This window comes from Typopeltis vanoorti, chromosome 9 (assembly GCF_054136105.1).
Source record: "Typopeltis vanoorti isolate ZY-2024b chromosome 9, IOZ_Tvanoo_1.0, whole genome shotgun sequence".
Taxonomy (NCBI): domain Eukaryota; kingdom Metazoa; phylum Arthropoda; class Arachnida; order Uropygi; family Thelyphonidae; genus Typopeltis; species Typopeltis vanoorti.
This window is the reverse complement of record NC_143557.1, coordinates 82,153,535-82,170,593: the sequence shown is the minus strand read 5'-3', so window position 1 is coordinate 82,170,593 and position 17,059 is coordinate 82,153,535. Positions and strand designations below refer to the sequence as shown.

At 34.6% G+C, this 17,059-nt stretch overlaps 1 protein-coding gene across 4 annotated transcripts in view; it reads left to right on the top strand.

Annotated features, from left to right (window-relative positions):
- The window catches only part of mxt (Eukaryotic translation initiation factor mextil), a 446,323-nt gene that overhangs the window by 62,453 nt on the left and 366,811 nt on the right, over window positions 1-17,059 (top strand). The gene's annotated exons all lie outside the window — the stretch shown is intronic.

The following is a 17,059-nucleotide window of genomic DNA, read 5'->3' as shown; positions in this document are numbered from 1 at the left end:
GAGTTTCTTTTTGTGAAATGAAATAGTAAACCAATGCATGCCATATGCCAAATAACACTTGCGCAATTCAAAGTTGAAAGTTTAGTTCTCCTGAGAACTAAAGAATTTCTCCTTGGAAATTCTTTAGTTCTCAGGAGAACTAAACTTTCAACTTTTAAAGAACAACTCCATGGTCAGAGTAAATTGATGTCCATGTGGGCAGAGGAGGCCAACACAAGGCAGGTTAGCCTCAAGGGGGCTCCCATGAGGTATGGACTTCATCCACTTCCTTCCTTCTTTCTTTCGGGTTTTCAGGAGCAGCATGCAGATCATGGCAATTCAGATGTCAAGAGCTTGGAATGAACCTATGACTGATATATTTGTAACTTAGGTCTCAGTTTATGCCTATGATGCTCTTTTGAACAAACTGAATTGCCTGATCTCTGAAGAGAATCAGCCAGTTCAAACAGCCATCAGGCCAGTGAAACCTTTATCAAATGCACTAATAATATGCAAATATATGGATGCCTAGGTAGCACTCGCGTCTTTTAAGTGGAAGCTAAGATAACTCTGATGCCGAGAATTGTATTCTCATAAACTCACTGGTCAAAATTTGAAGCTTCCAAAGTTGATATACATTCAGCTTTGAAATAATATCGAATCTTTAATATCCACTATTTCTATGTCTTCGTATATATTATCATCTTTGGTTTAGCACAGTATGACCTTTGCTGTCCATGCACCAATACCCCCCCCCCCCCCAAATTAATCAACCTATACCCTCCACTCTAGAAATACTGAGATGTCGATAGACACATCAGCCATTACACTTCTTTTCTGCAGTGACATTTTCATACATCTTTCCACTCCTGGGGAATCTGCTGTTCTGAGGCTCAAGTTATACAGCAGAGTCTGTGCTGAAATCCCATCAGTTCCTGTGGTTAAACTCTTATTAGTTCATGCAACAATTGTAGTACTCCTTCAATCTAACAAACTTCGGTGTTGAACATTATTCATAACTTATTTTAGCAGTTACAACACAAAATTAAAATTATGAAAAAAAATGTTTATTAACTAGCTTTATAGTTCTTTGGATTTCAAACCAGCATCTTCAGAGCACACTACTTGTTTCAGTTAACATATGAAATAAGTAGTAAGTGAAACAGTTCAAATTGTAATGGACAAAGTATCTCAAGTCCTAATTTGGTGCTCTCTAATGTTGTAAAAAAAGTATTACAGCTATGTAGGAGTTGATCTCAAGATAAGTCTCCTAAATTTTTGGCAAATTAATGCAATCATACTTGTTCAGGTTAGGAGAATGCTTCATATCCATGGCTGACTCTAAAAATAATCTTTCTGACTTAACTTATATAGAGCACTTTGGTTTTTTCCCATCTAATCCTTTATGAAGTGGATGTCCAAAGTGTGTTCTGCCAGTACAGGAATTTAACAGATCTTCCTGTTTTTCCATGGTAACCAACTCACAGTCACATGGAACTTCATGCACTCAAGGATATGCTAGGTGTGGAGTTTATCTTTAAGAGATTGAATCAGAGTTGCTATTTTAACATGTGGTGCAGAGGTTTTATTTTATTAGTACTTTGGCTATCTTTTCATATGTATCTCAGACATAGAGGGATAGGAATAGAAGGTGCTTTGTTCTTCTGTGTTTGAGGAGGAAGAATAAGAGAGCCATGCATATAAGTAGGACTGTCTATGCTATCAGCTATAGAGCTTAGGGGAATGTTAGATTTGTGGAGTTTCCCCCCCCCCCCCATAAAATGGGATGGTTTATCATGAACAGGTTTCTATTTTGTTGATTTCTTTTGTCTAAGAAGTCACTCTTTTCAATAACTTAGACTTTTGAGACATAGTGAAGTTTGGATCTTTTTTTTTTTGTTGTAATCCTCTTGATTCATGATAATTGTGGCATTACCCTTATCAGCTTTAGTAATGAACATAGCTTTATTCTTATAACATTTTAAAAGCAGCTATTTTCTTCTGTAATATATATTTTAGGTGGTTTGGATTTGTTTAAGATGATAGTTATGGCTAAACATACATCATTGGCTATCGAAGGTAGAATATTGTAGATGCTCCATTCTATGTTAATCATAATTTCTAGTTTTGGAACTTGTTTTAGGCATAACAGCAAAGTTATGACCATGACTGAGAGTGTTCTTAGCTTCTTCTGTAAGTACCTGTGACAATAAATTTATGACCACATGATTTCATTGAAATTGTAATCAGAGTATAGTATGTTGGCACTACTGCAGGATTTCAGATTTCTTAAAGTGCCTGCTTTTAACTTTGTGGGAAATATTTTTTTGCTGGCACTTTGGAGATGTGATATAGGACAGTCCACAGTTCAGGATTTAAAACACTAAATATCTCTTCATGTAGAGCCATTATAGTGATATTTAACTTTGAAAGCTCTACTCTGAGTAGCAGCAATTTGTTCCTGTAGGATTCTCAACTCGCCTGTTAGTAAATGCAATATGATTTAGCCAAATGTAACTTTTCTTTAAATTTTTAAAAATTTAAATGGGTTTCCCATTCCAGCTAAATTTTCTATGAAGCACTTAAAAAAAAAAAAAAAAAAAAAACTTCCCACAGCTATATATAAGTGCTTGGTATGGTTACACTTTGTTGATGATGTGTTTACCATTTAACCCATGGACAAGATGCTTTGAGTTCTTTTGTTACAGCCAAAGACTCCAAAATTCACTTCACAGTAGAAAAAAAATGTAATAATTGTTTGCTCTTTCTTGACACACGTCTCCTGGCTTTCAGATGGTCCACTCTCTTTTTCCATTTATAGAAAGCCGACACATACACCTCCAAATCAAAAAATTAGAATAATCAAAGAAAAATGTGTTGAATGATTTGCAATTCTAATTTATGCATAGAAAATAATTATTACCAAATAAAATACTACATGGCCCTCTTACTTCCCTTTCTCAAATACACAAGAACAAAACCCACTATCTAAAAAGATAGCCAAAAAACTAAAAAAGTACATCTAAAAAGATAGCCAAGGTAATTTGATGAATGTGATGCAAAGGTAAAATATAACTGTTGGTTCTTACTTCTTCTCAATCTATACCTTGGATCCGACATGTTATTTACTATGATGTTCTTAACAAAATAGAAGGTTGCTAGTTGATTTCTAATTCAAATATAAAGAAAATTTATATTTAAAGACTGTGCCACTTTATATCTGAATTAGTTCAAGAATTGAAGATAAACCAACTCCCAACTATCTCTCCTTTTAGGTGTTAACATTATATATACTGGCCGAGTATATTTAACTTATTTATCACTCCCACTTTGGTTCGAATATTTTATGAATGGTGCAGTAAAAGAGATTCAGGCAAAATACAACTTTTGATTAACAAAAACAAACATTTAATTTTAGAATCATAAATTTTACACTTAAGTTTAAATCAGTAATTAAGACATCACAAACATTTTAGCTTCTCTGATAAGTACAATCATATAAACTCAGACAATGGTAAATCTGTTATCTCTAGTACAGTCTTCTTACAGTTCCTTAAGTTCCAAAATACAATAAAATTATGCAGTAATACCTCTTTACAAACAAACACTTTTAAGTTTACACTTTAGCTAACTTCCGCAATAGTTACTGTTAGTATAAGGAAATTATATGATGAAACTCGCAGACTTCTCTGCAAAGGAATATTAATGGTTGGAATAATCTTACCGATAATCTTCTTTCTTCATAAACTTATATACAAACATTTTTTTTATAACTGTAAACACTTTAAACAGTAAACGGCACTCATTAAAATAAATCTTCTAAGCAATAACTGAATTAATCATCGGTCACTATACACATAAACAAACGTTCTTGCATGAAATACTACTGATCACTTATGATTAAGGCAATACACAATAATTCCCTAACTTGAGGTTTTATATGCACAGCTGTTTGTTCTTCCTGCATTCATTTAATTCTTTAGGCAATATATTTCTAAGCACAGCTAACGATAAACTTCAATTTTACAGCCTCTACTATTCCCTAATAACTCTGTGCTTTGCTTCAAAGTTCTGTATGTCCTTGAAAGGTTGGCCCTGAAATTGAATCTCAACTCAAATATCGCTAGTCTATTTAGTAGTTACTCAGCTGTCTTCCGTAGCTATAATTTATTCTACAATTTATTAACTAACCGCCTCTCGACTAGTAGACTTTATTAGCTGCTTGAGTGACATGCCGACTCGCTATTATCGCACTGTGATTCCCGAATGCTCCGATTCCAACCTAATGGCAATCCTCTCTCTCTCTCTCTGTTTCCTTCTATTCTCCCCTTAATTAATTGATAATTTCAGCGTTCATCGCTTATATATCTGTTCTTCCCGCCTAAATTATTCTCGTGATTTCTTTCTAAAACTCTTTTCAATAAACCTTCTCCTCACGTGGTGTTCCAAAACGTGCTCGCTCACTTACATACGTCTCCATGACAACAAAACAAAACATAATAAAATTGAGGTATTGCATAATGCTAAACTTCTACAAATAGGAATAAATAAAAATATTTACATTTCAATTAATGCGCAGTTAAATTATCAAATACAAGTTCTTATAATATTAACATAATGATTAAAATAGCTTAATAATATTTAATACAGTTTTTTCATTATTAATACATATATCTTTGATTAAATAATTAAATATTAGACAAAATTAAGGTGGTTATATGTATATTAAATTGTAAAATAAGTTGTTTACATTAAGTAATATTTACACAAGTCTTGCTTGGTATATTATGTTAAATGTGAATGAAAAAAAAAACAAAAATATACAAAACAATTTCATTCACAGTTTAACAAAGGCTCACCCTTTCTCTGAAAAATTTTTCCTTTAAGAAAAATTTTTCACACTAAGCTCTTTTATGGAGGAATTAGTCTACATATTTCTTTTTCGATTTCTTAAGTAGTACCTAGTTTGAATAAAACTTGGTTCCTTATTATGACTTGTGCATTTATTCTCATTCTCTTTCTCATTAAATCTCTTGTTATCTTCATTATCAAATTCAGCATGTCTTCTATGTCTGTAGTATGGGACTGTCTCTTCCGAATTCAATTCATGTTCTGCATTAATACTACTGTGTTTTGGTTGTTTTGTAATATTTGTGTTCCTTCTGTAATTACTTTTTCTATGGTAATTCCTTTCTTTTCCCCATATTGCCTCTAGAGAATCTCCTAGGCAGACTAATTTGTCAGGTCTCTTCTTGAACAATTTCAATCGGTCTGAGTGGACAATTAGAGTTCTTTTCAATCCTGTAGATTCTCTTATTCGAAAGTTGACAGGAGATGTCTTTTCAACAATTTCATAAGGTCCTATTGCACATTTTCCAAACTTTCCTGTTTTCTTGTTACTATGCTCTTGTCGTAAAAGTACTAAGTTTCCAGGTTTTAATTCCTTGTAGTTTCTTAGTTTATTTGCATAGGCTCTAGCCATTTGCGAGCTGTTTTGACTGGCTTTTGCTACTAGGTCATATGCAACTTTGTTTTCAGAGATTATATTGCTAAGGTACTCATCAATGTCTGGGAATCCTGAGTTTGCATGCGAGTCCTTAAAATCACTGGGAAACAGTGGTTCAAAACCATATAAAACTACAGCAGGGGCTTCTTTTATAGCAGCATGCAGGGCTGTTCTACAGGCAAAAAGGGTGTGTGGAAGGAAATTATCCCAATTATATAAGTGATTATCTGCAAGTTTGGATAGGGTTTGTTTCAGGGTACGATTCATCCTCTCACACATTCCATTTCCTTGGGGGTGATAGGGAGTAGTGAAAAGCTTTTTTATCTTCAATAATTTACATAATTGAAGCATAACTTCAGCTGTAAAGTTTGAACCTTGATCGGTGAGGAGTGTTTGGGGGGTTCCATATCTTGAAATGATCATCTTAAACAACTTGTCAGCCACTGTTTGTGCAGTTTGATTCTTCATAGCTGTGGCTTCTGGAAACCTAGAGAACATATCTATTACAACAAGTATATACTTGTTTCCTTCAGAGGTAGTAGGGAGTGGACCTATAATGTCTATGGCTATAGCTTGAAAAGGGCGACTAGGAATAGGGAAAGGTTGAAGAGGAGCCTTTCCTCCGTAATTTGATTTTCTTTGACATAGATGACATGAAAACACATAACTTTCAACGTCTCGTCTCATTCCCTTCCACACATATCTGTTTCTTATTCTCCCCATGTCCGAAAGAACCCTTGGTGTCCTGCTAGATCAGCATCATGAAAAGTATATAACACCCAAGGGATCATGACAGCAGGAACTACTATTTTGTTCTTCCAATTTCCGGTGATATCATGTTTTGCCATCAGGAGGCCATCATCATCCAAAAATAAAGAATGCAAAAAGGAGTGTTCCTCCAAGATTCTCTTCCCATTTTTGATTCGTCGATATATTCCCCCCCATGTTGGATCTAATTTTTGTGCATCTATAATGGAGAATTTGCTCCAATTCTGAAGGTGTGGGGGTCTTCTTGTGTTTTCTTCTCCCTCATTTGCCTTGGCTATCAAGTTCATTATCCTTTCTTTTGCACTGGTACTTTCATCTACTTTATCATCTAAGGCCCTGGATAAGTAGTCAGCAACCACATTAAGTTTTCCAGGAATATAACATATCTGTATTTGGAACTCTTGTAATTCTAAGGCCCATCGAATAATCCTTTGGTTTTTATCCTTCATTGTGGATAAAAAAGTTAGGGGTTTATGGTCCAATCTTAAAAAAATTTCTTGTCCCAGTAACATGTATCTAAATTTCCTTAAGGCATGCACAATAGCTAGTGCTTCTTTTTCAATAACTTAGGAATGCAATGGGTCTAATTCCTTCTTTCTTCTTTTGTTCTATTACAGCTGCAATGGTGTCATTTGAAGCATCTGCTGCAAGATAGAAGGGTTCTCCAAGAGTGGGATGAGTGAGGACAGGAGATCTATTTAATGCTAAATTTAAGGATGTATGGGCAGATTCCTGTTCCTTTCCCCAAATGAACTTTTCCCCCTTTTTAGTTAATTTAATTATGGGCTCCATTATTTGAGAACAATTTGGAATAAATTTTCTATAGAAGTTTACCATTCCTAAGTACCTTCGTACTTGTCTCACAGAGGTGGGTATTTTCGCTCTTAGAATGGCAGAGATGTTTTCTTGAGTGGGGATTATTCCAGCCTCACTGACAACATGTCCTAGGTATTCAACTTTCTTAATGAGGAATTTACATTTTGAGCACTTCAACGATAGATGTGACAAATTTAGTCTATTTAATACATTATCTAAAATTTCTTCATGTGATGTTAAGTCTGCGGTGTAAATTAATAGGTCATCTTGGAAACATATGACTCCCTTTCCTAACATGTCTGAGAGTACAGTGTTCATCAGACACTGAAAACTCATAGCTGAATTTCTGGCCCCTTGAGGAAGCCGACAGAGTTGGTATTTTTGCCATCGAGTGGTAAAGGCAAAAAACCGTCTGTCCTCCTTTCTAAGAGGTATCTGGGAATAGCCAGAGTTCAGGTCCAATTTTGAAAAGTATTTTGCTCCCTCTAGACTAGTCAGGAGCTCTTCTATGTTACATAGAGGAAAATCAATGGGCTTAGTGACCTTATTAATCTCACACAGATCTAATATAAATCTGAGACTTCCATCAGGTTTTTCTACCAACAAAAAAGGGCTATTCCATCTGGAATTAGACTTTTCTATGATCCCAGCTCTTTCATAATCATTCAGAAAGATCTGAAGTCTATCTAGATATTTAAGGGGGGTTTTGTACTGCTTAGTGTAGATAGGCGTTTCTGAAGTGATATCAATGGAATGCTCTTTGTTTGTACAGGTCAATGAGCTAATATCTTCAGTGAATGTTTGGGGATATATTTTGAAAATTGATAGAATGAATTTCCTTATTTCTACTCTCGTTTTTTGATTCTGCTAAATTAATAGCTTCGTGCAACAATTTTCTTTTTTTATCACTTAATCCGTCTTCAAGGTTTAAGGTTTCAATCTCCATCTTGTTACATAGTTCCCTTTTATTGTCTTCATTGTATATTGATTGATAACTCACACCACACAAGGAAATGGTTTAAGAGGCAAAGTCACACATGAATTTATTTTTCTCTAGGAAATCAAATCCTAGTATGATCTGGTCATTCGTGTCAGCAACTTCTGGAAGGATAATGAGTTCATGTGAGAACTCTACTGGAAAACAAGGTATAGAAATTTCAGCATTTATTTTTCTTGTGGCAATCAGTTCAATTTTAGCAATTCCCATGATTTTTACTGGTTTCTGAATTAGGGTGATGTTATCAGAAAGATCATCAACAAGCTTATTCACCATGGAGTTAGAAATAACTGATATATGGGCTCCAGTATCTAAAAGAATATTGCATGGAATCCTTCCAATCAGACCTTGCACAAGAGTTAAAGGTAACTTACCATTCTCTTTGGCCATTCTCACACTTTGCATTCTATGGGAATTGTAGTCTAGTGAGCCTGGTTTGTTACTCAAGGTGGTAGAGTTATCTACATTGACTTCCTCATTCTTAATCTCTTTCCTTTTTTTACAGTTTGGAAAGTATTCAAGAATTGGTAAAGGTGTAAGTTGATCATTACAGTCCTGCATAAGTGATTGTCTCATGGAGTATATTTGTTGCATTTCCTCTAATATTTTCTCTCTTTCTTTGGCCAGACTATAACATGCTTCTAAACTGACAGCCTTTTTTTTTGTAAATGACCTCTCTTAAATTTTTATTCAATCCCAGTCGAAATTGTTGAAACACAATCCAATCTAAGTGAGGTTTTTTCTGTAGGGGACATCTTCATAGATTTAGCAATGTTCACCAATCTGTTAAAATAATTAGTCACATCTTCTTTGTCATCTTGCATGCATTCGTGGAGCTCTATAAGGGTTCGAAGGTAGCACTTAGTATGGGAAAATCTAGAGATTAATTCGTCCTTAAATTTCTTGTATTCTAATCTTTCCTTAAGAATAGGGGATGAATTAAAATATGTTCTAGCCTTGCCTATTAATTTACTTCTGAGTAAAATTAACAGTTGAAAATCCGTCCAGTTTGCTATTTCTCTAAGTTTTTCAACATAAGTAAAAAAGGACAGTACATCATCTGATTCTTCACCTGAAAACCGAGGAAAAACTTGTTGTGGGTTTACTGTACGAAAAAATTCACTATCTTCCATTTTAGAACTTGATGAAACTGCCATATTAATCTATTAACAATAACGTTTAAAAAAATTAGAATCCTAAAATAATTTCTCTGTTTGCCTGATTCTAGTTTACAACCAATTCACTTGATTCACTTAATTTATCTTTAAATTCTTTTTTACTATTACAAATTTTAATACTTAATATTACAATCTTCTTTTAGTGAATTCAAATCCTGCCGACTGCGCCATTTTGTTGGATCCTACTTCTTCTCAATCTATACTTTGGATCTGACATGATTACTATTACAATGTTCTTAACTAATTGATAAGTTGTGAGTTGATTTCTAATTCAAATATAAAGAAAATTTATATTTAAAGACTGCGCCACTTTATATCTGAATTAGTTCAAGGACTGAAGATAAACCAACTCTCAACTACCCTTCCTTTATATGTTGTTGTTATATATACTGGCCGAGTATATTTAACTTACTTATTTTACCTGCTTTGGTTCGAATATTTAATGAATGGTGCAGAAAAAAAAAGATTCAGGCAAAATACAACTTTAGATAAACAAAAACAAACATTTAATTTTAAAATCACAAATTTTACACTTAACTTCAATTCAGTAATTAAGATATCACAAACATTTTAACTCCTCAGATAAATTCAATCATTCAACTCATACAATGGTAAAGCTGTTATCTCTATATTACAGTCTTCTCACAGTTCCTTAAGTTCCAAATACAACAAAAATTGCAGTAATACCTCTTCACAAACAAACACTTTTAATTTTACACTTCAGTTAACTCTCACCAATAGTTACTGTTAATATAAGGAAATTCTAGGATGAAACTCACACACTTCTGTGTATAGGAATATTAATGGTTGGAATAATCTTACCGATAATCTTCTATCTTCATCAATTTATACACAAACACCTTTTATAACCATAAACACTTAACAATAAATGGCACTCATTAAATAAATTCATCTAAGCAATAACTGAATTAATCATCAGTCACAATACACATAAACAAACGTTGTTGCATAAAGTACTACTGATCACTCATGAAATAAGGCAACACACAATAATTCTTAACTTGAGGTTTTATATGCACAGGTGTTCATTCCTCCTGCATTCATTTAATTCTTTAGGCAATATATTTCTAAGCACAGCTAACGGTAAACTTCAATTTTACAGCCTCTACTATTCTAGTAACTCCGTACTTTATTTCAAGATTCTGTGTGTCCTTGACAGGTCGGCCCCGAAATTAAATCTCAACTCAAATATCGCTAGTCTATTTAGTAGTCACTCAGCTGTCTTCCGTAGCTATAATTGTTATTCTACAATTTATTAGCTAACCGCCTCTCGACTAGTAGACTTTATTAGTTGCTTGAGTGACTACTAAATAGACTTCTCTCTCACCTTCCGTATAGCAAAAAATTTCATCAGACGATATTCTATAACACCCGTTCAGAAGTTTATAGAACTCTATCATATTGGCCCTCTTTTTCCTGTTAACCGGAGTCTGTGATCCACATACTTGCAATCTGTCCTTGTAATCTAAATCCCATAACCCTGATATAATCTTTGTAACTCTTTGCACCCCTTCCACAGCTTCTTTATCCCCTTGGAACTCCAGAGACCAAATCTGCACACAGTAATCCAGATGCAATCTTATCAAGGCCATATAAAGAGGCAAAATTACTTTTTTATCCTTGTATGTCAAGGTTCGCTTCAACTTTGCCATTATCCTTTGAGTTGTATTTGCAACTTTTGCTATGTGATCTTTGAACTTCCAATTCCTATCCACCATTATGCCAAGATCCATAGCCTCATCAATTTCTTGTAGCATAACCCCATTAATATAATATACCACTGGAAATCTCATCACACCAAAGTGCATAACTTTACACTTGCTAACATTAAACTGATAGCCATTTTTGTTTGCCAAAATTTCCAGCCTATTCAAATCATTTTATAAGGTCTGGATTTCAGTAGCATCCCTACTGCTTATCTTTGTATCATTGGCAAACAATTGTACATCTGATGTTAAAACCTGCCTGATGTTATTAATATACAGATTGAACAATAGTAGCCCAGGGGCTGAACCCTGAGGTACACCACTTGATCATCTTAAATCTGGCAGATTCACACCCACTGTATACCACTTTTTGATATGTCTGTCACCCATCTACTGATCCAAGTCAATAGTTTATATTCCAATCCCATATTCTGTAACAGTAGACAGGATACAACACAAAAAGGCAGTTTATGCAACAGCCTTTTTGTGTTGTATCCTATCAAACACCTTAGCAAAATCCAACATTATCATAGTGTATCCATTCCCTTTATCCAACTTGGCTATAACATTGTTATAAAATATGAGCAAATTGCTGAAATGTGACCTTTCTTTAGTAAACCCATACTGCACCTTGCAGAGTATAGTGTATACCCATTTCTGTATGCGAGTTCTTACCAACTTCTTTAAAATCCTCACTACCACACAAGAGATACTGATAGGTCAGTGGCTAGACATCAGTTTTTGCACCACCCTTGTACAATGGAACTATCATACATTTCTTCCATTCCTGTGGTATCATTCCTGAGCTGATTCAAGCTATACTAAAATATGAAAGACCTAGCCAATTCAGCTGAATATTCCTTTAGCAAATATGCTGATACTCCATCTGTCCCTATTGACAAATTCTTAAACAGTTAAGTTTATGCAGCTGCTGTTCAACCTTTTTTCTGCACCCTTAACTCTTCATCCAATGTATCACTAGCACTGTGCACCATGTAACATATATCTGGTTGATATATCTTAGCAAAGTGAGCACTCATTAATTGAACTATCTCATTAGCTTCTGACACGAGTACTATATATATATATATATTCAGTAAAGTTATTCTTCCACATTCATTCTTTCTTTTGTTTGTGGCATAATGATAAAATTCTTTTGGATTGTCTTTAGCCTGCATAGCCAATTTCTTTTCATATTTCGATTTAGCTTTCCACACAATACTTGTTAGTTTTCTGGCCTGTGCTTTATATATTTCATAACTCCTCTCATCATGATAATATGATATTCTTTCCACACCATCTTCTTCTTGTGGATTTCTTGCTTAATAAGGTTTGCACATCCATTTTACTCGCAACCTATTTATTCTTTGAACAGTAGAGATGCATTCAAATGCTGCCTCATTTAAGCAGTATTTTTTTAAAATATTTTTTTAAAGATTCCTATGTATTGCTGACATTTTTCATATTTGGTAACTGATACCATGGGACCAAGATTAGCATTCTCCTACATTGATCAAACAATATATATATTTTTTTTTCGAACAGTAATTGTTTTTCCAACGATTATCATCAGTCTTTACTAGAGGGACAACTGATGCATGCCACATGACTCTGCATCCTTGTGAGGATGAATTTATTTTTTCAATGCTTGAACAACTCTGTAGTTATCTATTTTTTATGTGCTTTTTTATAAACCCTGAAGAAGCCACCTGTTGAGTATGAGTGAAACTAGTTGGTAAAAGTTTTTAAATTTGCAATGACTGATAAAAAAATACTTTGTTATTCTAATTTATTTTAGTCATGAAAATTCAATTCTGAAACTTCATATGTTAATACATTTTCTGTATCCTCATCTGTCAATACTAACATTTTTCTGCTTAGTACAACATGATTCTTGTTCTCAGTTCAAGTTTCTGGTTAGCCTTTATTTTTTGCTGTCCTGTTGTTCCTATGTGTTTTTGGTTCCATTGTACAGAACTACCTAAATTTTGTAGTATATCGCCATTTATATTAGGAGATAAATATGATCGTTATAAAAATCAAGTGGATATTAAATCCAGCATTATTTCAAAACCGAATACAGAAACTATAAAAGTTACGTATGAAATTTACCAGAGAGCTTACGGGAATACATTCGCCGGCATTTACGAGTTGGCCTAGCCAGACCTTATAGGAGACATGATTGCTATGCCCAAGTGTCCATATATTCATCTCCTATTGGTCCATTTTGATGAGGTTTCACTGGGTTGACAGCTGTTTCAGACTGGTTGGTCTCTGATGAAATCGGAGACCAGGCAGAACCCTGAAGAGAGCAAAAACTCTCGTTCAATAGTTTTCAAGTTCCTTGAAACGTCGGGCTCGAAATGTGTGTGTGTGTTACAAGTCTCATATTGTACTCCCTGACATTGCTTTGTGACTAAGGTGATATATTGGAAGAATTAAATATTTCATTCCTTTTTCAGTGCTGTTTCACCTCCATTAAGCTTCTTACATAAATCCAATAATAGTACAAAATTCAACAATAATATACTATAAAACACAAATTACTCTAAAAAGCAATAAGACAAGTTAAAATCGCTTATTTCATAGGAGTAGCGCGCACACACACACTCTCACCAACTTTTCCCAGTACAGCCTTGAACCCATGTTATTGAGCACAACTGTCTCCTTCCATGCTTTTCTTTCTTGCATCCTGATGGTACAGTGGAGTATCACTGAAATTTCCTGGAATTATCCTTTTCTAATTTTCATGGACCATCAAGAAAAATCATTTTCTACTGTACCATTAAGAGCAGAAAGATACAAAGATAGAAGAATCTTTAATGCTTTGATAAGTCTTCTGGCTCTGATGCTATAACCGTGTTACTAAAAATTTGCTCCAGATTCAACACTAATCTTCTCTTTTGCCCATCTCAAAAAAGGGAAATAAAGTTGGCCTTCACACTATTGCCCAATTACCCTAACCTCATTTCTCTCAAAAATAATGAAGGTAATTAGCATATGCCTCCTTCACTAATTAGTGGCACAAGTGTGAATTATGTTACCCTTGCTCCACAGCAGATATCCAGACTTCATTCTTCCCTCTCACACATTCTCTTTGGAAACAAGCCATGGAAAACTCTGGAAAAACTTGCATGTCACTCTTGACATTTCCATGGCATTTGATCTAGCAAGATCTTTTACCAAATGAATGTTCTTATGATCTTCCTTCTACCTTTCCAGTTGAATTGCCAGTTTTGCTGTATTCACTGCATGTCATGATGGATAGTTTTCTAGCCTTTTTAGCTTCAGATTTCTCCATTTGTTAATATTCAGATCATCAGACAAAATCAAATTTCTCTGCTTGAGTTGACTTACGCTTAGAACCTTTTTTGTGGTATAGACATATCGTTATCCATAGCTTCTTAGTATCCAGAAAAATCTTGGTATCTTCTTTTCTGTTCATAACATTCTCACCTGTACAACTGCTGTTGTGTATATAAATCCCAAATCTACTCATTCTTGGCATAATGTTCTCACATTTGGGGAATGGTTCACCAAAAACTTCATTTTAAAAAAAAAACATGATACTATCTTTATTCTCTTTCTTTTACTTCACTATTTTCTGATAGGTGTACTGTTTCTTCTTTTATGCCTTTCTATAGGTATTTTCATGGATTCCATTCCATTGAACTGACTACCATCATTCCTCTATAGCTTTCAAAACATTATCAGCTGCTGGTCAACATCTGTATACTATTACTCTTCAAAACTAACCAACTTTTCATTCTGCCTGCCTCCATTCTTTGGAACAGCAGCCTTCTTCATACTGTTCTCATCAAGTACTAAAAACTTCCAGCTCCTCAACGAATAAAACAGTAGGTTTCTTCTCAACTACTTTCTCTTTTTGACTCATTCTTAGACGACAAAACAGTGTTTGGTTTTGATGCCATTTCTCCAATTGTTTAAGTGTTTGTGATCCAAAGACAACGCTTGTTTGGTGTCACTTTTCACATACTTATTTTAATCTCCCATCCTTCTCGACACACACACACACACACATATATATACACAGTCATGAGCCAAAAGATTATGACCACCCAAACTGTTCCCAGCCAACTGACTGTAGTTGGCTGGAAACAGGCCAGTGACAGTATCTTTTCCTTCTTTTCCTGGTATGGTGATAGTTCTAACAGGCATAGCTAGATCCTCTCATCCCTGTTGAATACCTTGACTGCTAATTCTTACATGAGGATTGTTTCATGCCAGTTATTGCCATAAGGGTTGTCAACATGGCATCAGTGGATCTGAACTCTCCCAGCAAGACAATGCCCACATTTGCATTGTGAAAGCATGGTAAAGAAAGCATATCCAAGGCATTCTATGTGCTCTTCTAGCTGCCTAATTCTCTTGATTTGAATCCCATTAAACATTTGTGGAATCATACTGAATGCTGCTCCCACCAAAAAATGCCAGTTCCTTGGTCCAGAATACCTCAGAGCAGCATCTTCAGTAATGAAGTCACTTCCAAAACAGGTGTAAGCAATTATTTTGACATTATACATTGGCAGTTATCATTTTACCTTTAACAAATCACAAATCTACGTCATCACATACTTTCCTTCTATTCTAGTCTTAGAATACTATTCTCACATCCAGTGAAGTCTTATATAAATTGCTTCTGCACTTAAGAGGCTGTAGAATCTATAGCAAATCAATGTTGCATGCTGGCAAGGATCCAGAGAAAAGTAATCTGTTCATATTCTTTTTGAATAGTTGAGATTGTAGTGTTCATGGAGAAGACTGTTCCAGAGTTAGGTAAAATGAAAGAGCAGTGAGAGAGTATCAGATTTGGTGGTTAGCATTTTCAGTTGTAAATGAATGTTGGGCAGTTGTTGCTTGTATTATCATAAATTTACCAAAAATGGGGAAATAATGGATGCCAGTTCTGTTGAACATTCTCCTTAGAAATAATTTGAAGAAAAAACAATGCATAAACAGACAATCTGTGAGATAATGCCTGGAGAGTCTGAGAGAGAGAAAGCAGTATTCCAAGGTTGAATGGATTAAGGATATTTGTTCACAGATAGTAGCTGGGCAGATAAAAAGTGACATCTTGAATGAAAAAAAAAATGCCAAGTTTTTTGAAAGCCCAGAGTGTTAAGAAAGTGATGTTTGTGTCAGGAATAGATAGGGGTAATTATCAATCCAAGGAAAATGAGATCTGGTCTTGACTGTTGAGCCAAGAATCATGAATGAAAGGTAAGATTAAAAAGAACTAAGTTTTTTTTGTGAGAAAAAGGGGACAAAAATGTATTCTGGAATCATTTGAAGATGACTAGGTTGTCATCATACCATTGAAGGATGGTATGGAGATTAGAGTTTAGGGGCACTAATTGTAGAAGCTTGATGTCTGAGCACTGCAAGGTTTATTGCTTAAGTAGAAAGAATAGAGAGGTTCACAGAAAAAATGTGAATAGGGTTTCAAGTCACTGAGAGAAGGCCATTTATGTATATGAAGGAAAAACTGGATATTAAATAACAGAACCCTGAGAAACACCTGTATTAGTAGGAAAATTTCGAGAATACCCTCAAGAGAATACACGCACACAAAGCAAATAACCTGTGAGAAAATTGGCAATCCACTTACAAAGGGTGAAAGGTAGACCATGAGATGGCAGCTTGCTGAAAAGCTCTTAATGCCTTATTGAATTCCTTAGAGGTGGAAGTTCAACAGCAGGTCTCTCAAAACCTTTCTGTAGCATGTGTCCAGAGATGGTGACACAGGTGAGAAATCTGCTGTGAATCTTGACTGGCAGAATCCATATTGATGTTAGGTCAATAGACCAATGACAGATACTTCTCTCTCTTGAATTGACTGAATATGGACTTGGTTCCATACTGGAATGGGTGAATATAAGAGTTTCCTAAAAATTTTTAATTCAGTGCAGGAAAAAGAAAGCAATTGAGTACTATAGCTACTTTTCTCTAGTTGATTTACATGTTATTTAGTTCCTGCTCTACAGATTTGCTGTATTTTTGTCGTCGCTGTTCAAAAGAATTAATATCAGTAGTTATTTAACATTCCCATAAATATTTTAAGACATGC